This window comes from Marmota flaviventris, chromosome 17, assembly GCF_047511675.1.
Source record: "Marmota flaviventris isolate mMarFla1 chromosome 17, mMarFla1.hap1, whole genome shotgun sequence".
Taxonomy (NCBI): Eukaryota; Metazoa; Chordata; class Mammalia; order Rodentia; family Sciuridae; genus Marmota; species Marmota flaviventris.
This window is the reverse complement of record NC_092514.1, coordinates 71,785,857-71,810,254: the sequence shown is the minus strand read 5'-3', so window position 1 is coordinate 71,810,254 and position 24,398 is coordinate 71,785,857. Positions and strand designations below refer to the sequence as shown.

The 24,398-nt window shown below is 55.9% G+C and overlaps 1 long non-coding RNA gene across 4 annotated transcripts; it reads left to right on the top strand.

Annotated features, from left to right (window-relative positions):
- The first annotated feature begins 3,651 nt into the window (after positions 1 to 3,651).
- LOC114101265 (uncharacterized) lies at positions 3,652 to 14,949 on the top strand. 4 transcript variants are annotated; one of them, XR_011705130.1, is made up of 4 exons: positions 3,652 to 3,721; positions 4,680 to 4,857; positions 5,513 to 5,705; positions 13,439 to 14,949. It is a non-coding gene; the product is annotated as an uncharacterized lncRNA (long non-coding RNA). The 4 variants fall into 4 exon arrangements; XR_011705127.1 differs by having other exon boundaries at positions 12,386 to 14,949; XR_011705128.1 differs by having other exon boundaries at positions 5,339 to 5,705; positions 12,386 to 14,949.
- The last annotated feature ends 9,449 nt before the right edge of the window (positions 14,950 to 24,398 follow it).

Genomic DNA, 24,398 nt, shown 5'->3' with positions numbered 1-24,398 from the left:
CACTCTAAGTGATCAGGTCCAGTGTTCCTGCAACGAGGGTGACTATGAACCACAGTGGACCATCTTGGTCTCTCTGTCCCCTGCCAGGCCACGTCCCTTGGTCTGAGGGAACCCTTTGTGGACAACAGGGCTGCTCCCCTGGCCCTGGTTTCCATGGTGGGCCACATCTGTGTCCCTGTGTGGAGGACACAGACACTCACGGTGCGGGCTTCAGGTCACCCTCAGGTCAGTAAGGACTTCAGGTAATGGCTACAGCCGGAAGCAGAATCTGGCTCCTTGTCCCTCAGGTGAAGACGCACTTGCTGTCTGTAATAAAATAGAGAGGTGCGGTCTGGATTCTTCCCCTCTCCCCAGCCAGAGGCACTTCCCTCCGGGGCCCTGCCCGCCCCTGGCTCTGTCTGACAGAGGAGAGAGGGAAAAGCCTCTCAGTTTTCCCCACCAGCCAGCTCTTTCCTCTGCCATTTGGGCTCATTACCCAGTAATGAAAACCAGCTCACTCTCGGTTTGCCACTGTGTCTTCTAAATAATCATGGCCTAGAACGCCTCCCGCCTTGCCCTCGGCCCACAGTCCTCTGGCTTTACTTTGCCATCTCAGCTCATTAGCTCAAGCAATAAGGATGAGCCCCCCTCTCTCTCCTTCCCCCGCCCACCCCGACTGTGGGGGAGAGGGCTGCCGAGGAGCGCTGGGCCACGCCCCCGTTGGCACTGTCACAGCCGACCAGGGGCGGTTCTCTCTGCTGGGGCTCAGCAGTACCTGGGGAAGTCAAGTGACAGAATGAGACAAAAGAAAAATCATAAGGAAAATGGAGCCCCCTCTCCCAGTGCAAAGGGGAGGTGTCAGAGGGGAGTCGGGGGTGGATATGAAGGGCAGCAGCTGGAGTCGAGGGGTCCCAGGGTTGGAAAACTTGTGCAGTCTGTAATCTGGATCACAAGATAGGTGTCACCAGCCGCACCACCCACTTCTTCTTTTTGAAGAGAGATTTGTAATACAGGATCAGGGATTGGGGTAAGGTGCAGACTGTGAATTCCTGCCCAGGACTTCCTGCCCATCCCCTGGAGGGATGTGGTTCAGGGTCCTTCAGGAGGCCGAGGTCATTCTGAAGGGTCCTTCTGAAGGCCTGACTGCATTTGGAGGAACACATCCAAAATGGCGCACTCAGCTGGCGGTGGGTGGAGGCCTCAGTGTCTTGCTGGCTGGGTGGGGGGGGCGGGGCTTCTTGTGACATGGCAGGTGGCTTCCCCCAGGTCTGCTCTCTCTCTTATAACAGATCTTGGAGGTGACATATCTTCCCTTCTCCCCTCTGCTCTTGGTCACAGAGCCCAACCCCGGCACAATACGGGAGGGGTCTCGGGAGGATGTGAACACCAGGAGGTGGGGTCACGGGGGCCATTCCGGAGGTTAGCAGCTTCGCTCATGTTTTCCTCTGAGCCTCAATGTTCTATCTTTGGTCCATTTAGTTAATAAAGTTTTTTTGAGCATTTGTTATGTGCTGGGCTTTCTTCCAGCCTCTGGGGACTCACAATGACCAAACAAAAGCCAAACTCCAGCCTCCCTGGGCTTGAGCCTATGCTTGTCTGGGAGGTAAAACAGGAGGGGACAGCTGAACCGGGTGGCTGGACGTGTGTCCTGACTGCAGTGTGGGTGTGTGCTCTTTCAGGAGAAGGCGAGCCGCCCCTTCCTCTTTGCAGGTACCACTCTGTCATGCTCCGTGGTGAGGTCATCTCTGCGGCTCCCATTTACAATCACCTTGAACCAGAGACCCAGGCAGATCCTCTGGAACCTTCTGGGAGATAATGAAGCTGGTTCTCTCAGGCTGGATGTGTTGGGAGCGAGGGGAGGGGGCCAGCCAGTCACCATGTGGCACCTGCATTGGCACAAACCACCAGCACGGCGCTTCTTCTCCCCCAACACAACCAAAGTCACGGTTGTCGGCGGTGAGACATTCTCGCTGACGAACTCTAAAGGCAGTTTTGAAATATGACTTTCAAACTGAGGCTGGGCAAGTCAGCTTTCCGCATATCTGACGAAAACAACATGGACTTCAACTTGATTTGGCTCATGGTTTCAGAGTCTCTGTCCGGGGTCAGCCAGCTCTGGGCCTGAGGGGAGGCAGAACATCATGGCAGAGGGGCGTGGTGGAGGGCAGCAGCTCAGCTCCCGGCAGCAGGGAAGCAGAGAGAGGGGGAGGGCATGCCCTGGTGCCCTCTTCCTCCAGCTAGCCCCCCCCCCACAGCTTTTAACCACCTCTCAATGGTCCATTCAAAGTGTTAACCCATCGAGTGGGTTAGTCCCCGCAGGAGGGCCCGAGTCCTCAGCATCGCATCATCTCCCCTCGGAACATTGCCGCACCGCCTAGCATGGGCATTTGGGGGGCATTTTGGACCTAAAACAAAGTTGTTTTGAAGAGTGGCTTCATCCCTGCAATAAATGTCCAGCCTCTCAGGGACAACGTTGACCGGATACCCTCATTCCAATGCAGGAAGTTCTGCAGTGTCCCTCCCGAAACTGGTGTTACTTCCTACCCAGGCTGGGTGATGCCTGCCTTTGGAGATAACAGCGCCTACCTCTAGTTTTCTCTCCTCCCTCCCTCCTCCCCTCTCTCCCTCCTCCTCCTTCCCTCCCTCTCTCCCTCCCTCCTCCTTCCCTCCCTTCCTCCTCCTTCCTTCCCTCCCTCCCTCCCTCCCTTCTCCCTCTCTCCCTCCCTCCTCCTTCCCTCCCTTCCTCCTCCTTCCTTCCCTCCCTCCCTCCCTCCCTTCTCCCTCTCTCCCTCCCTCCTCCTTCCCTCCCTCCCTCCCTCTCTCCCTCCCTCCTCCCTCTCTCCCTCCCTCCTCCCTCTCTCCCTCCCTCCTCCCTCTCTCCCTCCCTCCTCCTTCCCTCCCTCCCTCCTCCCTCTCTCCCTCCCTCCTCCTTCCTTCCCTCCCTCCCTCCCTCCCTCCTCCCTCTCTCCCTCCCTCCTCCTTCCCTCCCTCTCTCCCTCCCTCCTCCTTCCCTCCCTCCCTCCTCCCTCTCTCCCTCCCTCCTCCTTCCCTCCCTCCCTCCTCCCTCTCTCCTTCCCTCCTCCTTCTTTCCCTCCCTCCCTCCCTCCCTCCTCCTTCCTTCCCTCCCTCCCTCCCTCCTCCCTCTCTCCCTCCCTCCTCCCTATCTCCCTCCCTCCTCCCTCTCTCCCTCCCTCCTCCTTCCTTCCCTCCCTCCCTCCCTCCCTCCTCCCTCTCTCCCTCCCTCCTCCCTCTCTCCCTCCCTCCTCCTTCCTTCCCTCCCTCCCTCCCTCCCTCCCTTCTCCCTCTCTCCCTCCCTCCTCCTTCCCTCCCTCCTCCTCTCTCTTCCCCCCTCTCTCTTTCTCTCTGAGATGATTTCAGGGTGAGACATGGGGAATGAGGGCCACTGGTCTTTCTGCACCCTCCTCCTCCACTTCCCTCCCGGCTGCCAGATGGATGCTCTGCTCAGGTCCCCTTCCTCTGGCCCAGAGTGCAGCTGTCCCCCACGGGGCAGTTGCTGCTCTCTTTGGGGAGGAAGCCGATGGAAACCAGGGACTTGCTGGGTCTCTGCCAACCTCCTCCCCTCCTCCGTTCCCTCTCATGACACTGAAGGCTCCTTCCTAGTTTGGTAAATAATCTCCCGTGTGATCTGCGTTCAGTCCGCCCTCTCTTCCTGCCAGTACAAATAATTTGGCAACATAAACACTGTCATCGGGGTGATCGTCTGTAAGCTTCTCTCCATCAAGTGAGCTTTCTTTCTTTATTTACTTACTTTTCAGAAAGGGGGAGAAGAGGGAAAAGAATTCTGGAGGATATCGGGGTGGGTTCTGAGCCTTTCTTCTGACTGCAGAATTCAGGAGATTTGATAGGAACTTCTGACAGCTGGCAGGACTAAGGCTGCTCCTAAGTGAGGGCTAATAGATGCCTTCTCAGATCAAGAGCAGATCTGAGGGTGGGTGTGGGAGGAAGGGCTCGCCCCCTCCCAAGATGCTGATGCTGGCCACGTGTGAGGCCCAGCTCAGCTAAGCTGGCTCAAGTGGCGAGTGACGCGTTGAAATGAATCCAACGCCTCACCATCTGGCCCTGATTGTAAACATGTGTATACAAAGTGAGTGTCACTTCAGGCAATTCGCAGGGGCCCGCCTGCTTCTGTGGTTTGCTGCAGCTGTCCTGGGGTGGGGACAGAGTGGTGCCCGCCCCAGGACAGGGCAGGTGGTGCAGGTGGGTGGCTGTCTTCCCCGGGGTAGGGACCAGTCGGAGGGAGGAGGCTGAGAGATTCGGGGCACCAGCCAGACATCACGTGCCCACCTTTCCTGAGAGCAGCTGGTGGCCCTGGGTCCAGCTGTCTGGCCGGCACTGCTTTGATAATTAATCATTTTCTGTCCGGACTATAAATACCCCAGAGGTAAGTCTGTTCTGCCCCTGTCAGGCAACTTGTAGAAGTTATCACTGAATTAGAATGAATCGGCCACCTCCTTCTCTCGTGCATCCCCGGCCTTCCCCATCTCTTTTGTGTGGATTCTCTCCGCTTCTCCCAGTGCTGGTCAGAGAGCAGAGCAGAAACCCCCCATCCTTCTGGGGCAAAGGGAAAATGAACGAGTCCTCTCTGTCTCTTCCGCTCAGAGCCTAGAGCTCTCAGATGATCTCCTGGGTCTCAGTTTTATCATCTTTTAAATGGGATCATCGGCTCTTCCTCTTCACAGGCTTCTTCACGGCCTCCTGGCCGAGTACCCACGTGACAAGAGGAAGAGTGCAGAGGGTGCCCGCAGTCCTGGCCTTGGGACAGACAGAGCTGCAGAGGGGTCGAGCATAGGACCACGGTGACAGACTCACTTCTGCGGCTCAGCCTCCTTCTTCCTGCACCCTCGTGGCCCATTTTGAGTAAGTGTCACCTGGTATGTGTAGCTATTGCTTTGTTCCAGGAAATAAAGAATTGCTCTAAGGGGCAGGACCAAGAGGCCCATGGGCAGTCTGGGTGCTGGTCCCCCGGGCTCCTCCCTCTTCCCAGGGGTTCAGTTCTGCTGTCCTGGCCCTGACCCCACCCAATCTGCACACAGGAGCCAGTGACATGTCCCCTCAACCGCCCCTCTGCTGTTCCTCAAAAGCGCACAGATTTAATTTTCGACACATGGGAAGAAAATGTACTTCCTCAAACAGCCCCAGGGACGGGCCAAGAGGGAGCAAGCTAATTATCTCCCGTGTTTTCCTTCAGCGGGGAGTGGGCAGAAGGGACGGGAGAGAAGAAATTGGCAGGGCTGAGAGCAGGCTCCACACCGCATCGTGGGGTTGCAGCGCCGGTACCCTGAGAATTGGGGTGGGGCGGAAGTCCGGGGCCACAAGAACCTGTGCTCTCTGTCCCCAGAGCCCAGCATCTGGAGGGAGTTGGCAGGACCCTGCTGCTCGGCCTCCTCCTTCCTGCAGTGCCAGGCAATGCCACAGGTGGGGTCTTCAGGGCCAAGTCCACGGCAACAAGGCCCTGGTGAGCAGGTGCCACAGAGAGGCCACTGCTTGGGAGATAGGACCCCATTCCTTCTAGGACCCAAACAGCAGGCCAGGAGAGAGGCCCCAGGAAAAGGGGCTCAGCCTCACGGAGCCAAGATTCCCAGGAAAAGCGACGGACACCGGGACGTGGAGACATGACAACTCAAACTTAGAGAATCGGAAGAAGACAATTCCACAGCCCGACACCTCCCTGTGACAGATGCCTGATTAAGACTGGACAGAAACAGGCAAGAGAGCCACTTAATCCAGACTCTATTTGCCTTGCTAATTTAGGGGTGTGTGTGTGTGTGTGTGTGTGTGCATGTGTGTTTTCCTGTTGGGTGAAGGTTTGTAAAATCTTAATGAGGTTGTGCATATTGGAACAGAGATGGAAAGGCGTCCTCCCCTCCCCCTTGGTAATGGTCTCACGTCCCTGGGGCCATTAAAGCTCCATGCACAAGACTCTCCCTGGAGGGAAAGTGGCAAAGGGCCTCCTCTGTCTGTGGGTTCAGGGGAGGAGACGAAGTGTCTCATTCAATCACAGATAGATGGCTAGTGGCTTAGGCAGTTGATGACGTCTTCTTTTTTTTTTTTTTTTTCCTTAAATGAAAACCTCAAATTGGACTCAAAGCAGCTATTTGTAATGTCAGGAGCAGCTGGCATTTAGATATCAAGCTCATTGAATTAATTTTTAATGACCTTTAATGTGACAGGTCAGCAGGGGCAGAAGGAACACTCTGCTGTGTACACAGTAGGCAGTTGTTGGAACCAAAGGGAACAGGGGAGCATGCCACCAGGGAGACCCCACCATGAACCCTTCCTTCTTCCCGACTCTGCCACCTGGCCTGGGTCCTGGGACTAGGGGACACTGCCTGCTCTCTCCGGCCTATGTGAGGGGAACAGCTCTGCGAGGGAGGGACGGGGAGCGAGAAAGAGCCCTGCTGGCTTCGGTGCTACCTTGGGGTGATTCAGATGGTCACTCCCCAAAGTGGCCTCTTCAAAGCGCACTGACCCCGTGGGCAGTTTCAAGGGGCCCCGTTCAGCGCTGGCTCCCCTTCAGGGCAGTTGAGGTGTGTGCACCACCAGGAGGCAGCTATCAGATGAGGAGACCTCAGGGCTACGTCCGTCCACTTGGTCTCATGCAAGGGTAAGGGGCTATGTCACTATGGGCTCCGGGAACCTGCAGCCTTTGCTAAGAGCCTGAAACCGTCAGGTGTCAGGTCCTGGGGCCAGGGGGTGATGAGGCTCCAGCCCGTCCCTGTCAGAGAGCAGGTCAAGGTGTCCCCTGGGTGAGGCGGCAATTTCACCCTTTCCCATGCACACACTGTTCAGATGCACGTCTAACTGGGGCCCGAGGTTCTGCATGGCTACCCAGGTCCCAGGTGACACTGAGGTTCCTGGTCCGGGAAACCATGCTCTGAGTAGCCAGGGTCGACAGTCCAGAAAGATGACCTTGGGAGGGCCTCTCTCAGCAGCATCACCCGGAGGCCTCATTAAGACATGAATCGCTTCCTCCCATCCCTAGACTTCCCAGCTGAGCAGGTGTGAGGTGGAGAAGGAGCATTTGCCTTTGTGACAGGATTGAGGTGAAAATGACGTCCAGAGACCACGCTTTTGGGAATGGCTGGGACTCTGGGCCTGAGACCTGCACCAGAGGTGCTTAGAGTTGGACAAGGAAAAGAGGCAGGAATCGGGAGCAAGAGTGGGTCACCACGTGGCCTTCCCTGTATACTGTGAATGGAGCTTTAATGTCCCTGGGACGTGGAACACTGGGTGGGTGAGTGGGGGGGGCTCTTTCCATGCAAAAATCTTTAGCTCAAAACACCTTCTCCCTCCCAACCCTTTCTCTCCTCGGGAGGACAACAGGGGAAGGGGAGGGCCGTCCAGCTTCTGCCTGGACAGGGAGCTGCTCAGCCCTCGTTGCCCATTCTCACAAAACCTGGGGAGATTTTAAATGCTCAGGGGGCTTCTGCCTGTTCCTCCAGATGCCGACTTAATTGGTCTTAGGTGATGCCTAGGACCAATTTTTGTTTTTGTTTTTAAATAAACTCCTCCAGAGCCACGGTTGAGAACCACTGGCCTAGACCCAAGTCTACTGTCAGCTGCGGCTTGTTGGGGAGTTGGGCAAAGGATGTCCCCTCCCTTATTCTCTGAACCTCCTTGCTACACCCCCCCCCACCCCGCAACGCACGTAGCTGAAGTTCTGCGGAACACCTGGTCTGTTCTACTGAGAATGGGGCGACCTACTTTCTCTGCCTGTGGCTTCTCTTGCACATGGGGACTCTGGGGACGGAGGGGCAGATGGAAATGTCAGCATGTCTGTGTTGATGCTGCATTTGGGTGTCACCCAAGCGCTTGTTTCTCTGTCAGATTCCGGATGTGGCATTTAGATAGTGAACCGCTGCCGCCAGACTCTTGCTGGGGAGATCAAAGCATCCGGCAGCATCCAGAGACGCCCTGGGGTCTGGCTGCCAAGAGCTGGCGGCTCTGGGCCACCAGCAGGACGGGGCTGGCACAGGGACTGTTTCGGCTGGAGGCGGACCACAGGCAGACAGAGCACCTGGGGATTCTTCCCTCCCGTCAGGGCCCCTTCACCTGTAAGGCTGCTCTCCCAGCCGGGTGCCTACCTGTGCACGTCCAAGCACATGGGACCTCGCCACACAGCCCTGACCCTGGTGGCTGCCTGTGGCTGTCACCACTCTCTGTCCCTCACTGTGAGGAGGGATAGACCACAGAGGGCCAGCCAGACGGCCGGAGGGGGCTCCATCTAAAATGGTCCCATCGTGGGGAGCAGACACCAGGAAGTGGGTCCAGGACTGGGGACAGAGACCCCTCGTCCTCCTGCCTTCTGGCTTTACTGGATCCATTCCACTGTGGTCCCCGTGGGGTGGGGTGGGATATCTCCTAGCCTTGTGCTATAGAAGGCCTTGGATGTCCCACTGTGTCCCTGGGTGCCTCTGGGGCGTCTCGGGGGCTGGCAGACCAAGGACAGGCACAGGAGGAACCGGCAAGGTGCACTGGCCTTGAGCACAGATGGAGCACAGCGGTCCTTCCGGGAAGTGTCCCTGCTCACTGTGAGTCCTCAGCAGCTGCCCAATGTCACCGGTGTTTATTAACCTTTCCTGCACACAGCAAAGAACATTGTGTCTCTCCATGCGGGCTCTCAAGAATTCCAATTATTCCGTGTTCTGCCCCCCACCCCCACTTTTTAGTAGGAGTCACTATTAACATCTCCCTGGTTGGATTTCGGAAAGAACAGCCTGTCTCGTCTTGACAGGAGACTGGAGAGAACTGTGAGCACTGGGGTCCACTTGGTGCAGGATCTGGCTCTGGCCGCTCCTCCTGGCCGTCTATTCTTCCTGTTGACAAGGAGAGAGCAGGGTCTCACCCCTGCCCCTGTCCAATGCCCCCACCAGTTCCCAAATGTGAGAGGCTCCGGCCCTTCCATTAGGACCCCTGCTCCCTGTTACTTTGGTGATGCAAGACTTGGGGTCTTTTTCCAGCCTCTGTCCCCCTCTCTTCCTGCTCAGAGGGCAGGGGAAAAGGGTCTTAACAGGAAAGTGACTACTCTGTGTACCCTCGGTATGCCCCGGTCGGCAAGGGGGACCCGGAGAGCGCCCCTCCCAGCAATTGGGAAGGCTCCAGTTTGTCCCCAGGGGTGTTCCTGTGAACCTGACGTCCCACAGGAAGTCATCCTGCAGGCAGGCTGGGCTGGGCATGGCTGGGTCCCTCCAGCCCCTGAAGGGCATGAAGCCTCAGACACGGAGCAGGGATCAGGTGGGAGCTGAAAAGTGAGCTTCTCCAAGCATGGAACTAGGAAGAGGCTTCGGGGCCCCCACCCCTGGAAGCTCCTCAACAAAGCTTCCACCTCTTGCCCCTCAGCGTAGAGCCAGGGAAGAGGGGATGGCCATGGCGGTGTGACCTGTGGCCCCTCCCAGCTCCCCAGCCGGCCCTGGCACCGCCAGCCTAACTCCGACGCCCCCACCTGCTCTCTGGCTCCCTGCTTGCTCCCTGGGCTCAGGCTTCCAAGGGTGGCTCGAAGGCCACGCCCCCTGTGTGGCCTGGATACCTTCCACCTGCCTCCCCGGCCCCGCCCACCAGCCCAAGGAGGAAGTAATCTTCCTCCTGGGAGTTCTTGGAACACTTTCTCTGCACTTTGTGGCGGCAGGCATCAATTTCTGCTCCTTACCCCAGTTTCCCACCTGCATCTCTTATATCACCTCCGAGTTGGCAAGCTCCTTAATGACAGGAGTCATAGCTCATCCTCCTTTATGGCCACACTGCACCCAGCGCTGCAAATGTAGATTGAATGATAAGAAACTCAACCTAGCGACATTCTGGGGATACGTGTCATCATGAGAAGGTCGTTCATTTCTGCTTTGTTCCTGAAGTGGGGGGGCATCTCCTAGTCCAGGGAAGACTCATCCCTCTGAGGTGTCAACTGATGGACAGCCATTTCTGGGGTTGTTTGGAGCTCCACCCATGGGCAGGCCCAGCTGGACATCACTTTCCACCTCCCAGTCTCCTCCTGATGCCCCACTTAGTCCAGCCTTATTGGTGTTGGGAGTCCCACCTTGACACCTTCTTGATTCTCACGGAACCTCCCCGATGCCACCTCTTGACCGTCCCAGATCTGCTCTTCTTTCTTTGTAAATCTTTAATCAGATGCATTTCTTTTTTGCTTCTTGTCACTCGGTTTCCGGCCACTCTGTCCACACCCTGCACGCTGTTTCCACTTGAGCGTCCACAATATTTGTAACCTTCAGTGCTTAAGGCCACGTGCCTCTGCCAAGCAACCTTTCAGGATTTCTTTGGTAAAACTCACTCCTTCTTCCTCAGTGGAATCCCACAGCCATTGGTTCATCTGCCTGGTAGTATAGTTTTTGTATTAGTTAGGATAAAAGACTAAGCTGCTGTGATATCATTGTTTAAGCAACAATATGGTGGTTTAAATAACAAAGTGTATTTTTTCTCTCTCGTTTTTCTTTCTTTCTTTCTTTCTTTACTGTTGAACTCAAATCTACATCCCAACTCTTTTAATTTTGAGACAGGATCTCTCTAGGTTGCTTAGGCCTCACTAAGTTGCTGAAGCTGACCCCAAACTTTCTGTCCTTCTGCCTCAGCCTCCTAAATTACTGGGATTATGGACATATGCCACGGTGCCTGGCCTGCATTTCTCTTTTACCAAGATTTGTGTGGACTGGTGGGACCACTTGTCATTTGTGGTCATCTGGAGACCAGATGAATCCGCTCTGCTGTTCTGCCCTCTCCTAGGCGGTATAATCAGAGACAGTTGAAGCTGGGTTGAAAGGGTGCAAGTTCAGCCGGTAGGAAGAAAAAAAGAGCTGGCAGAAGTCCTTGCTCCAGTCACCCTGGATGGTGTTCACCATCACGATGGTCTGGTCTCTGTGGTAATCGTGTCACGTAACAAATAGAGCCAACAGCCCCAAACTGACAGAGCCCTACAGACGTTTCCTGCCCCTTGGTTATTTAACAAGCACTAACCTAGGTGCTGCTGAGAAGGGACCTTGCAGAGGCATTTAGGGTTCTGAATTAGCTGCTCTCATGATTGGCAGCTCCTCTTGGATTCTCCAGGTGGACCCAGTGTCATTGCACAAGCCCTTCAAATCAGGCAGGAAGCAGGAGAGGAGGGAAAGGCATGTGTCTTCACCATGCCGCTGCCGATTCTGAGACACACAGGTCACTTGCAAGGACACCAGTGAAGCCTCTAGATGTGGAGGACAGTCCCAGTGATGACCGTCTGGGAAATGAGAACCTCAGTCCTACAACCACTAGGAACCTGAACTGGCCAGTGACGTGAATGAGCTTGGCAGCAGGTCCTCCCCTAGCCTCGAGGAGCTGGTCAGCAGCCCCCCTGAGTGTGTCCTTGGAGCCAAGCCAGACCCCTGCAGTTGAAATCATGGAGGTGTTTTGGGATTCAGCCACTCAGTTTGTGGAAGACCAAGGCAGAGGTCCCCACGATGCCAGTTTCAGGTCTGTGGCCTGCAGGTTGGCTGGGATTTGGCCAACTCAGCCAGCCGGGCTGCACCGCAGGCTCCCAGGAGGCTAGCGTCTCATCCCATGTCTTCATTTACTTGGTGTGTTGGTCACATGGCAGTGACAGAGGCACTGGAGGCCACATCATGCCCCAGGAACAGGCTAAGCCTCCCTTGCATCTCGGCAGCCAACTATTGTCCCAATGGTCACGCCCAGCACTGGGGGAGGAGGCAGTGTGCTAACCTGCGCTGGGGGAAGGCCTGCTACCTGACCCGCAGTCTGGTGTAGGATTCTGCTAGAGGAGGGTGTGGACATGAGGCCACCGTCCACTCGCCCACACTTCCCATCCCGCTGTCTTCTCCGAGGCATAACGCCTGCTCTTTGTGTTCCGTTACTGTTGTGTGTGTGTGTGTGTGTGTGTGTGCACGGGTACACACCTGTGTGCCTCACACTAGAGCGTGCACTCCATGAAGGTAGGAAGAGCTGCCTCTTTTGCCTCCTGTGTCTTAAGCACAGACCTGGGATGTCACAGGAGGTCAATATGTACTTGTTGAGTAAAGCAGTGATGTTAGCTGGGACCCACCGTGTCTTCCCCGTGGGCTGCACGTGATTCATTTTGTGTAGGAAAAGCACCCCCCACACCCTGTGACATGGACGGAAAGCTCATCACAGCACAAAAAGCAAAACCTACTCCCAGCCTGATTTGGAGCCTCCGATGGTCTCCAGGAGTTGCAGGAAATTGTAAAAATAAAATTGTAAAAATTCCAAAAAAAAAAAAAAAATTAGGCTGTGATAACAACGCTCCCCACCCCCAGGCTGGCTGTTGGTTGTAGGGGGGGGGGGCCCAGGTCTATAAATTCAAACCGCAGGGCATGCCAATCCCCAGAGGCTTCACTCCTGAAGCTAAAATAATAATTCTGGGCTTTGGCAGGATTTTCTGGATCCCACCCGGCTTTTCTTGAGCATGGAGGACTGGCCGTCCCTGCCAAATGGAACCACCTCGGGAGAGCTGGCCAGGGCTGTCAGCGCCTCTCCTCTCAGTCGGCTGATTGGCGGAGTCAACTGGTGTTTGTGGGGTGCCGGGCCCAGCCTCGGTTAACCCCTTCAGACATCTAAAGACGCCTGAGATGCACGGTGGCCTGGGAGGCGGGGGTCTGGATGCAGGAGCTCACACAAGAGGAGAAAGGGGCGGGGACACCCTCCATCCCAGGTCTTGAGGGAATCGCCACCCTGGGGGCACAGGGGTCCTCCTAGAACCCGTCCTCACCTCCATTGCAATGTTATCAAACATATCCATTCTCTGTCAGTAACGGTCATCGCCATCACCACCAACCACTGCGATATAATTAATATTTACCTGTGATTATTATCAATATTTATTAGTAATGAATATTAATCATGGGAGTCTCATAAATAAATATTAATAGTATTAACATCAAATATTTACTACGTTTATTATGCACCAGGAGTCCATTGTTATGCACCCTAGTGTAGGTGGTAGGATGATCCCCACTTGACAGACAGGGAAACTGAGGCAGATTCAGGATCTTGCCCAAGGACACCTTGCAGAGTGTTGGAGGGGGGCCTGGCTGACTGACACTGGCTCTATGCTACACAGTGTCTGAGAGAGCAGGTATTATGCTTTCATTTAAAATGCTGCATTCATTGAGTGCTTGTCTCACTCACTCAGAGTAAGAAGAGGAGCAGGAGGGCAGGGCGCCAGTGGACCCGGGATCAGAGAGGCCCTGACCTCCCTGAGATGGAAGGTGGTGGGGGCGGGGGCGATGGTACAGGCACTTGTATTAAAATGCAAATTTCTGCCTTGCTTGCTGGTTTATCATCTGACTCGTTATACAATTTGCCAGTTATAGAAGAAAAATTACCATAATGGGGCCCCAGGGAATGGTTGTAAAAAGGAGACCAAACGTTACTTATCGGCCGTTCCACTACAATTATCTTACACGTTTGTTCTTTTCCTCCTCAGAAAAATGAAACCGTCAATGCCAGGGACAAGGTGCTGACCAGGGTGCTGACCAGGCAGGAGACAGCCCAGCGGCTATGTCTTTGATCCGCTCCTCCCTCCTCTCCCTACCTGCCCCAGCTGGGGCCACCGTGGCTACCTTCCTTGGGCAGCTCCCTCCGCAGGACAGGCTGGCTGGGCGTTTTCCAAGCAGGAAAAGAGAGAGGGTTCTGCAGGTGGGAGTTCAGAGTCTCCTGCGTCTTACTGGCCCAGGCTGGGCAGGATCTCCTCTCCTGGGGGCTTGATGTGGAGGTGGGGCAGCTCAGGAGGTCCCATGGAGCATCACTCCTCAGCCTCAGCAGGTACCGGGCAGGTAGGTGGGACTCAGGTAGGCTGCAGGTAGCCGGACTTCTGCAAGGAGGCAGCCGCTGTGTGGGGCATTCCTCTGGGCCACTGTACCCGGAGGACTCATGCTCCTAGATACCTTTCCAACCTGTACCTGCCGCCCCACCCAGAGCATCTTCCTGCAGAGCCTCACTGTGGGCTCCTTGCAGGGGGAGGGTGAGTCTTTCCACTTGATTCTTTCAGTATCTACCGAGTACTTGGAACCTAATAAGAAGGAGATAAATATTTGATGAATGAATGAAAGTTTCTGTCCCTGAGAGTGTGTGTGTATGTGCGTTTCCAGGTTATCCTAAGGTTGTCTCCCCCAGGGGCTGGCTGCTTTTAGGTTCAGCCAAATCTTTCCCAAGTCCTCAGGCCCTTGATGATTTCTCACTTCTATAATCAGCATATTAAGACAGCCGGGGAGCGGGCACTGACGCGCTGCAGGTGGCCCGTGCACGCTGTTTAGTATTTATATGGGCTTCTCTATCATTCTTTCCCACTCCACCGTGGACTTAGAACTTCTTTTGTTTTAGACCCCAAGGCACCTCTTCCCCATTGATTTCTGCCACCATATCAAAGGTAAATCCTCAATGCTGCCAAGTTAAATTTACCAACGACAAACTCAAAGCCATGCACCAAGTGCTGGGGAAGCGTGCCTAGCAGGGAGCCTCCACCTCCGGTTTCTCAGGCTCAATGCCAAGAAATGAACCAGGCACGACTGTCGTAGAAGCCACGCTCAAGCTGGGGGAGCCACACGGTGGCACCTGGAGCCAGGGCGCTCGGGGAGCAGTTTGATCTCTGGCTGTCTACACCTGTTTGTGGCAAAACCAGCCGGTATTCCCGTTCTGGATGGCAGGCCTGGCTGGCGCCCCCCAGAGGGGCGTAGCATTCCCTGTACCTCTAAGGCTTTTGGCTAATGGCACGGGCATCTCCCGTGGCCTGCAGTTTCCTTTCCCAAGAGGGTATGAGAGTTTGGGGAGCGAGGTGCTGTGGTCTCCATGGATCTCTAGAGCAGGGGTTGGCAAACTAGGGACAGCCAGCCGTTTCTTTTCATAGTCTACAAACTGAGAAGGCTTTTTACTTTTTCAAGTGGTGGAGGGGGGAAGCCAAAAGAATATTATTTCATGACTCATGATGATGAAATCAGATTCATGTGTCTGTGTCCATAGATAAGGTTTTCTTGGAGCCCAGCCACGCCCATTCCTGTGTGTGAGGCCCAGGGGGGCATCGGTACCAACAACCGCAGAGGTGGAGATTTGTGATAAATGCGCAGGGCCCTCAAAGCCTGTAGGACTTGCCGTCTAACTCTTTACAGAAAAAGTTCGCCAACACTGCTCTAGAGCCCAGACTGCCCCCTCGGACCCGTCCCATCTCCCACAGTGGCACCGAGTCATCTGGCCATCATGGGAAACACTCCTGTGTGGAGGGAGATTCTCTCCCATACTAACCTCCACGTTTTCACTGAAGGAGGGCAGGGCCGGAGGAGAAGATGGAAGGCAGTAGTGACGGGTGATAAAAGTCCATGTGGTCTAGCTCACGTCACCCTAACTTCTCTCTGGGCTCCCCGCCTTCCCTCTGGAAGCTGTGCTGCTGGGGAGCGTTGTGGAAGCTCAGACATGCAGGTTTCCCACGCTGACCTGGGGGGGACTCAAGGTGCTCCACGTGACTGTACCTTGGGCACCTTGTCCTTATCAGACAGACATCTCCCCTTTTATTTTGTTCTGTTATGTAATCATAACAACGAACATATGACATTAAATACCAAGTAACAGACATTTATTTAGCATCTACCGTGGACAAGGGTTGCATTACACCAAGGAGATGTGGGGCCGTCAATACGGCCAGGGCCTGCGCTCAGAGAGTTTTCACGCCACGTTGTCTTCGTGCGCACAGCTGGTTCCCAGGAACTCACACGCTGCCTCCCACTGCTGTCCGCCCATGACTCTCCCCACGCCCACCTTGTGGAAGACAAAAATTGCCCCCCTTTACAGAAGAGGTGACCAAGCTCAGCACCCTGGCCCCTTGCCCTAGTGGGGGTCTCTGGATCTGCTGGCTGACCCGCTGCACAACATCTTCTGCAGAAAAACCAAAGAACAGGAAGAGATGGTGCTAGGGGTGCTCTGTTGACTCTGCGTAGCAGAAGGGAAAGGGAAGGGTGGGCAGGCTTAGCGGGGAAAGAGCCTCCCGTGAATTCTTGGGGACCACTCAAGGAGGAAGTTTTCTAAGCTCTCTGGCCTCCTGGGAGCTATGCCTCACTTTGAGCTGAGCAGGTGGATACCAAAGAAGGGCAGAGATGGACTCGTTCTGTTCTGCCTTGAATTATTCCCTGGCCTAACTGTCCTTCTACGCTGGGTTATAAACACCTTGGTGACAGGGACAATCTCTCAGTTTCTCTTAGATCTCTCAAGCAGACAAATATGAAGTGCCTACTGTATGCCAGACAGAATGCTAGCCGCGAGACGCAGGGCTGTGTAGGATAGGTGTTCAGGAATTGCTTATTATATAACCGAGTCTCTGCAGATTCAGCTCACACCAATGCCAGGGTTTTGATAGGAGCTTCCAGGAGATGCCAGAGTCCTTGAAAAGAGAGGTGAGGTGACACAGGTCTGTGGCGTAACGGCCCTGCCCCCTTTGCCTGCTCCACCTGCATCTCTGCCCCCAAACGGCTCTTCTCCTTCACCTGTTGTCACTGGGTCCATGTCAGAGTCCCTGTTTGTTCCCAAGTCCAGGTCTTAGAAATCACTAAGAGGTAGAGTTTTTCCTCCACTCTCCTTCTCTAGCTCCTGTCCTGGACTCTCTCTTTAGTTCTAAAGTCATTCCCTTGGTCACTTACTTTCGGTTAAAATCAAATGGTCTCCAAAGACGAAGACTTCAGGTGTTACTGGAGTGCAGAACCCTTTCCCTGACCCTCAGGTGTGGGCAGGTGAGGATGTCATGCCAGGGGGGAGAGGAGCCGGCTTCCTTCCCTCGACCCCTGAGAGCTACCTCCTGTGTGGGTTCTGCCGTTAAAGTCTCCAGGCTGCCCCTCCTGGGCCCTCTAGGCCAGGCCAGGGGTGTGCAGGGCATGGGGCCGAATGCCCTCCGAGGCAGCACTCAGGGTTGGCAAAGGAAACACCCAGGCGACCAGTGGGGGGCCGCCCTCTGAAGCTCTCAGGCCTTCTTTCACCTTTGTCCCAGGATGGGACAGGTGGTGACATCCTCTTGGTAGCTGTCATCAGGAGCCATCACCTACAACGCTGTGCTCCTCCAGGTAGGACCGAGGGGTGAAGGCCAGGGACTCATTACTGAGTTCCAGGTTCCCGTCTGAGGGTGCACTGCCTCCTTGGACAATTGACAGTGGCTGACCTTGACCTTCCATACCGAGATGTGGCCTTCAAATATGAAAACTCGACAGGACAAACTCTCAGAAGGCCACCAAGTGAACCCAATAGCATTCCAAGAGATGTGCACAAACTGCAGGTGCCATTTTATCATTGGTCATCTCAGGAGTTTGGGGTGCTGCAGGTCTCCACAAGGAACCTCATATTCAAAGGATGTACCTGCTGCCTCCGCCTCTAGGAAGCCTCTGTCCCCTCCTCTTTGCACTCCACCAAGTTGTCAAAGTGCTACTTGTTCTCCAATGTCCTACTACCTGGTAGGCAGAGGAGGCCTTGCTGACCCTGAGAAAGGAACAGACTCTTTGCAGTTCTCAAAGTCACTCCACAGAGGCCCCTAAGTGGAGCTTCGGGGGAACACGTGAAATTGCTCACAACTAATGCTCGCAGCTGTCCACACACCATGTTCTGCTCCTCCCATGCTCCATCCACCTATCTGTCTTGACCCCAGCGGTGCAGACTCCGTCACCTACGCTGGTCTTTGGGATCCATGAGATTCTGCACCTGTGAATCTGGAAGGGTCTAAGTGTACACTACTGTGCCCAGGAGGAAAGAAAGCAGAGTGCCTTAATGTCACACTTGGGGCCCATCATTCTTTGTGGTAGGGCTGTCCCTACCACATTGTGGCCTCCTCCAGGTGTGACAACCCAAAGTGACAAATAGTTGATGCATTTGCTAGCAGCAACCCCTCCCTGGGGTGTGATAACCAAAGTGTCTCCAGACATGGCCAAATGTAAGATATCCTGAAGACAAGATCTTTTAACCAAAAATGGTTAGAAGATTTCGTGGATTTCGAATGCATGGTTGTGCCACAAAAGCTCCCTGTGGCTGCCCGCCCTTGACCTTGGAGGGCTGCATTCCACATTAGCCCTCAGTGTCTGCCCTGTCTGTCCCCCGTGTCCCCCCACCACGCACCTTCCCAGGCCTCTCGGTCCCATCCCGGCAGACTCCACAGGAGACCACCCGGGCCTCAGCTCCGGGAAGCCTGGGGAGGAGTGTAGGCCAGCAGCTGATGAAGGATTCAAAGTGCCAAGTGGGAAGGAACCTGGGGCTGAGCGGGAGCAGGTTAGCTGGGGGCTGCGATGGCCAAGACCACAGGATGCCAGTCCTGGGGGAGGTGGGCTTCCCTGGGAGGACCTGGGAGGGGATGGCATTTGTAGACATTGGCAGCGTAAAATCTATAGGTCTCCTTCATCTTTCTGAAGCCTGGACTGACTGTCGATCAACGGCAAATGGCTTGGCCTCTTAGAAGCGTCAGCCTTGGCTCCAGGTAGGGCGTGCCCTTGCTTTTCTCTTCCTAGCTGGGCGCTTTCTCCTGCGCATGGGTGTGGATGGTCAGACTTTGCCTCCTGAAGGACCAAATACAAGTAGGAGAGAGTCAGCCACTAGAAAGATCCGAAGGCTTTAGTTTGTGAAAAAAAGTTCAGAATATTGTATTAAGGGAGAGAGAGAGTGTGTGGAGTGTGGCCCTCTTCATGCTTTATAATATGACATATATGTCACACACACACACACACATACACACACACACAGACACACACACCCCTCCATGCTCATGTGCCAAAATATCAAGTGTTTCCCTCTGGTGGTGGAAGACGTGACTTTAGTTTTGTTTTATACGCTTCTCTGCGTGTTTCGGGTTTTCTGCAGTCAGAACTCATTACTGTTATAACATTTTCAGTGTTCTTTATTCATATTACATTTGATGCTTGCAGGGCCTAGGAAGGACAGCCCATGTCTTTTCTGGAGGGAATGTAACTTTAGGGCAGCTGAACTTGCAATGGGACGGGGCGAAGACCAGCCTAATTATTTGGGGCCCAGGTTCCTGTAACCCCCACCCCACAGCCGTGCCTCCTGGGTGCCAGCAGGTGTGTCTCCACTTACGTCTGGGGGCATCTGGAGGCCCAGAGCTCAGTGCCCAAGGGCTGGAGTAGTCAGCCCCTTGCAAAGCTGTGGTCACCTGCCAGGTGTCCGCCACATGCCCTGGCCAGCTGCAGAGGAGAAACCCAGTGGTGCAGTGGAGGAACCCCCACCTGCTAGGCCAGCCCTGCAGGTAGGGGTGGGAGCGGTCGAGGAGGGTCTCAGGCAGGCTCTGGACCTTCCGCCACACCCCTTATCCAGTGCCCCTCCCTCCCACTTATTTCTCATTTTACTTAGATCTGTTCTTAACAAAATATGTTTCCCACTCAGAATGACTTTAAGAACCCCCTCGTAGGACATGTCCAAGCCAGCCAGCGCTTCTGGAGTAGCCGTCGTCTACGATAAGCACCCCAACTGCCAGGCAGACACGGGGAGAAGCCGGGAATGATAAGACGTGGTCTCTGGCCTGTGGGAGCCTCTGGTTTGCAGGCTCCATGAGTTACAGACAGAGGTGTCCCCAGTTGTGATAAAACTGCAGAGAGAGGAGGTTATAGGTAGTTCCACTTGGGAAAATCCAGGGTGACTTCCTGGTGGAAGTGCCATTTTGAAGCACAAGGAGGGTTTCCTTGGGTCCTGGGAGCAGTTCTGGAAGGAAGCAGCAAGGCCTGTGATGGACCTTCACCAGAGGCCTAGGAAGGTTCTCTGGGTGGTTCTCAGCCTCTCCCGGACGGCTCGGGGCCAGGCAGCCAGGGTCCCTCCCACATGGCCATAGCCACATAGCCCACCCAGCACAGCCTCCCTCCCCTCTCTCCAGCGCCTGACCAGGCAGGCAGGAGGCCGAGGCTCACCAGGCTCCTCTGCCAGGCACTGTGTGTACGGGGCGATTCACAAGCTGGGAATTCACGATTTTGTCCGAGTGGGGAGGGCGTTCAGCTTTGCATCTGAAATCCGGTTCATAAGCAAATTATTTCAGTAAATAAATTTCAAGGCCAGCTGCCTGCCCTACTGCAGCAAGTCCTTGTTCCAGGCAAGGGCACTCCAGAGGGGGGACAGTGACAAGCAGAGGCTGCACGGCACTGCTTTGGGAGTGTTGCAGTGGCCTTCCGGGGAGCTCATTCGGGAGGAGTGAGCTGGTCCCTGCATGGGCTTCCCGGGTGTGCGTGGGCTGGGGCAGGTCTAGACTAACCTCCAGGCTACTCCCCATCACGCTAGGGGCTGAAGGAGGCCTGGTCTGGGCGTGCATGCGCCTGCCCTCCCTATCCCCAGTCTCCGCCTGCTTTTGAATCCTGCTTCTCCTACTTCCTGGCTGTGGGGCCATGGGCAGGTAATCTGCCTTCCCACAGCCTTGCTGACGGCCAATTCTAACGTTTGCTGAATTGCTGGAATCGTGCTTAGCACTTCTCCAACATCAGCCATTATTATTTCCACTTTGCAGACGAGGAAACCAAGGCAGAGAGCAAGCTGGAGCGAGAGGTGTTAAGCTACGTGCCCGATGCCCAAGGCCATTAGCTCCCGGGGGCAGGGAGCACAGGGAGTAAACAGTGGCCGGGTGCCAGCTCCTGGCAGGGGAAGCACTTGATAAATGGTTGCTATCAGGCTTGTTACACTGCCTCAGGCTCCCTGCCCATCCCTCTCCCAGCCAGGCGGACTCCTTGGGAAAGCAGGGCCCAGAAGAGCCTGGGGGAGGGTGGGAGCCCGGAGCAATCTGTCCCTCCCAGGAGGCTGTCCAGGGGGGCCTGGGGGCTCAGGACCAGGACCTAGAGGGGAAGTGTTCTTCCTCCCAGCACAGCCCTGATTGGAGCCATTTACATCTTAAAACCCAACTTAGAAAACCACAATCCATCAGCCAGCGATGGTGTAAATTGCTTTGCTAAATATATTTCTGGGTACATGGTAAGTAAAAATATCATGAATTTAATAAGCCTTGGAATTCACATTTTTCCAATCCTAATTAAGTTTCTCCTCTGTGTCGACGTGCTCCTCTCCTCGGCGAGGCTGGGAAGGGAAGGGAAGGCGGCTCACGTTGGCGGCTGAGTCCAGGCGGGTGCTCCGCATCCATGACTGCATTTCCTTCTCCCAGCAGTCCAGGCGGCCAGGGTCATCATGCCCAGTTGGACACTGAGTCTTGGGGAGGGTCACTGCTCTGTCGAGGGCTATGACCAGGAGCCAGGAACAGGATTTGAATCCAGTTCCGGCTTCCTCTTTCTATTGGACACCGCCCTCCTCACCACACACACACACACACACACACACACACACATATACATTGGTTCCTAAATAGGTCAGCAGAGTGGCCCTTCTGTCCTCAGGTCTGGCCACAGCTTGGCTGTCCCCACAGGGGCCTAACCTGGGCCACTGGTCCCCTTTACAGCTGTGTGCTCGTCACATGTTCACTCACAAGCCCCTGAGTTGCCATGAACACACCTTGCACCTACCTACACAGGCTACGATAAAGACCCCCGGTGTTGATGGCAGGAGGTGGCCGGCCCTCTATCCAGAACAGCTGCCCGGGGGGTGGGGGTGCTGTTTGCCTTTGTCATGGTTGATTCTATATGTCAGCTCGGCTGGGCCACAGTGCCTAGATTTCTGGTCAAATATCATTCTGGCTGTTTGGGTGGAGGTGCGGTTTTGGGTGAGATTAACACATCAGTGGACTGTGAGCAAAGCAGACGACCCTCCTCAGGATGGTGGGCCTCATCCAATCCGCTGAAAGCCCGGAGAGAAGAAAGAGTGACTCCCCAGAGCAAGGGGAATTCTGTCGGTGCAGCCTTGGAACTCAGAGTGCGCCCCTGCCTGGGTACCTAGCCTCGAGACCCATCCTGCAGATTTCGGACTTGCCACCTCCATAATCTTGGGAGCCAGTCCTTGGGATACATCTCTGCACGCAAGCCCACGTCCTGTTGGAGAGGCCCAGTATGGAAGCCCTGCGCCCAGCCTTCTGCCCACCAGGAACCCCCTCGGGGCCCTGGCAAACAAGGGCTCCAAGAGTTTGGTGACTCGCCTCCTGTCCTGACAGAGCGACGGAAAGCTTGGGAGTGAGTCAGAGAGGAGTTAGCATTTCTAGGCGGATGTGTGGCTGCTCCTGTGGGCGTGTTTCTTCCGTCATACGGTGGAGAGAAACACCTTTCCCGCGGTGTGTGAGGGCTAGACAGGACGGGGTCTGCCGAGCATTCAGAGAATGGAAGCCACCGGGAGAGGCAGAGCAGAAGTGAACCCAGGAGTGCCTGTGGCTGCTGGCCCCTGCGTCTGAGCCCCAGGTTCCTGGGCTCACCCCTGGGCTCCTGGGAAGGTGGGCCCCTCCAGGTGGCAGGGGGCTGCCAGGGCCCCTCCTCTCTCCCTGGGAGACAGGCAGGGAGGGGCGGCTTTCCGCCCTCTGTCACCAGGTCCGCAGTGATGCTGCTGTGTAACTGTCCACAGAACATTAGTCGCACATTACAGGGTTATGTTCCATAGCGCCGTGGATTCCCCAGACGCTCGGGATTCCAGAGCGCTGCCTGCAGGCCCCCGGGGAGGGGCCAGGCAGGAAGCTGTGCCCCCTGAGCCCGTCCCCTCTGGCCTGGGGCTGCTGCACAACTCCACCTTTCAGGAGGCTCCCAAACTTGGGGCAAGCCCCCGCCCCCCAGGTCCTGATGTCCCCTGTCCCCTGAAAGACCCTGAGCTGCCAGGAGGGCAGGAAGCCAGGCCAGGGCTCAGGTGCCCGCAGATGCAGTTACTGTGAGCCCGGGGCGTCCTGGGTTGACCCCTCCCCCCGGGCCTGGTCTTCAGGGTCTGTCCTCTCTGCTTAAAATGCCCTGGACTCCACGGCTCATCCTCGACTTGGCCTCTGTCCCCGCAGGGCTGCGCTGCCCAGGGCCCTGTCCTCCTCACTCTGGGCTGCAGCCCTTCCTCCCCGCCCAGTGCCCCCGGCTGCAGGCCTCGCCCTCTGGCCTTTCCCCTGCAGTTCTCGGCCTGGCACAGGTGACTTGTCCCTGCTCCGACTCAGGGCACCCCCTCTCCATCTGAGCCCAGCAGCAGGGCTGAGGGGGGACCTGCATCAGGTTTGAGGAGCTGCCCACCCCCTGCCACGCCCACAGGGCTCAGGGAGCTGCTCAGGAGTGGCCGCAGGTGTGGGCCGCAGGCCAGCCCTGCACTTCCTGTCTGATCTGGGGGTGGGGGGAGCTGCCCGCCCCCGCCCCCCCCCCAAGTCTCAGCTTCCTCCTCTGAAATAAAGGCGTCAACAGCACCGACGTCACAGGGTGTCGCGAGGACCAAGTGGGTGAGTAGACGAGGGGGGCAGGTGCCGGTCCGAAGCCCCCTGTTGTGATCCTCACTCTTGTCCCCTCACTGAGGTGGACCAAAGGGTGGGGGAAGTGGCCTTGTCAGAGTGAAGGGCTCTTCTCTCCTTTTCCAGGAAGAGACAGAGGACTCCCCTCCCCATGGGTCAGGAGCACCCCAGCAGACTTTCCACCACTTCCTGCTCCTCACAAGGGTGGGGCATGGTCGGCTGGAGAAGCTGGGTCCAGGAAAGGAAGCACACGTGTCCCCTGCCTTGAAGGCCGCAGGCCGAGGAGGGGGGCCGGGCTGTGGCCATTCTGCAGATACTCCCCCAGGAGGGACTCTGCATGGGTGAGGGGCTCTAGGCGAGGCTGGAGGAGGAGGGGAGGAGACCTCAGGTCAAGGAATGGGGCTGTGGGGACCTGGGGGTCCACATGGCTGTCACTCTATCAGTGGGACCAGGGACGGCTGGTCAGAGTTAGAGAGGCACCTGCCAGAGGACAGTCCCCGGAGGCCTCCCGGTGCCCCATCACTGGAGAACCAGCTCTGGCCAGGGGCGGAGGATGGCCCAGACCGCCACCCCATCCTGAAACCCAGCCCGCTGAGCACGGGGTGGGGAGGGAGCGGAGCTTCGACTTTGGTGGAGACGGAAGTTTTCAAATGAGCCAGACTAAATACTGGACTGAGACAGCCCTAGTGTCTGGGCACGAGGGAAATGGGCAAAATTTGGCCAATGTCTCTAAGGGAGTGGCGAGGTGGGACAGAATGTAGTTAGGGGGAGTTACAGGGACACATGAGACCGTTTCCAGCTGCTCTCTACCAAGTGAAGGCCCCTCCATCCAGGTGACATGGGTTTACCTGTCTGTGTCTGTCTCTCTGTGAGCTGCGTCTGTCCTTTTCCCCAGCAGGGCTAGTGGACCGAGTCTGGCACACAGTAGGCTTTTCATAAATGCTAGGAGTGGATTAAGGAAGGAGCCTGAGTTTTCTAATCTTGGAGGCTGGGAAGAGGAGTCCCCTGGAGTCCCCAAGCTCCCTGGGCTGGGTACCTTCCGCCTCCTGGGGCCTCCCCTGCTGTTCCTGGCTGGATCCGGTTTGGAGGGGCAGGCAGA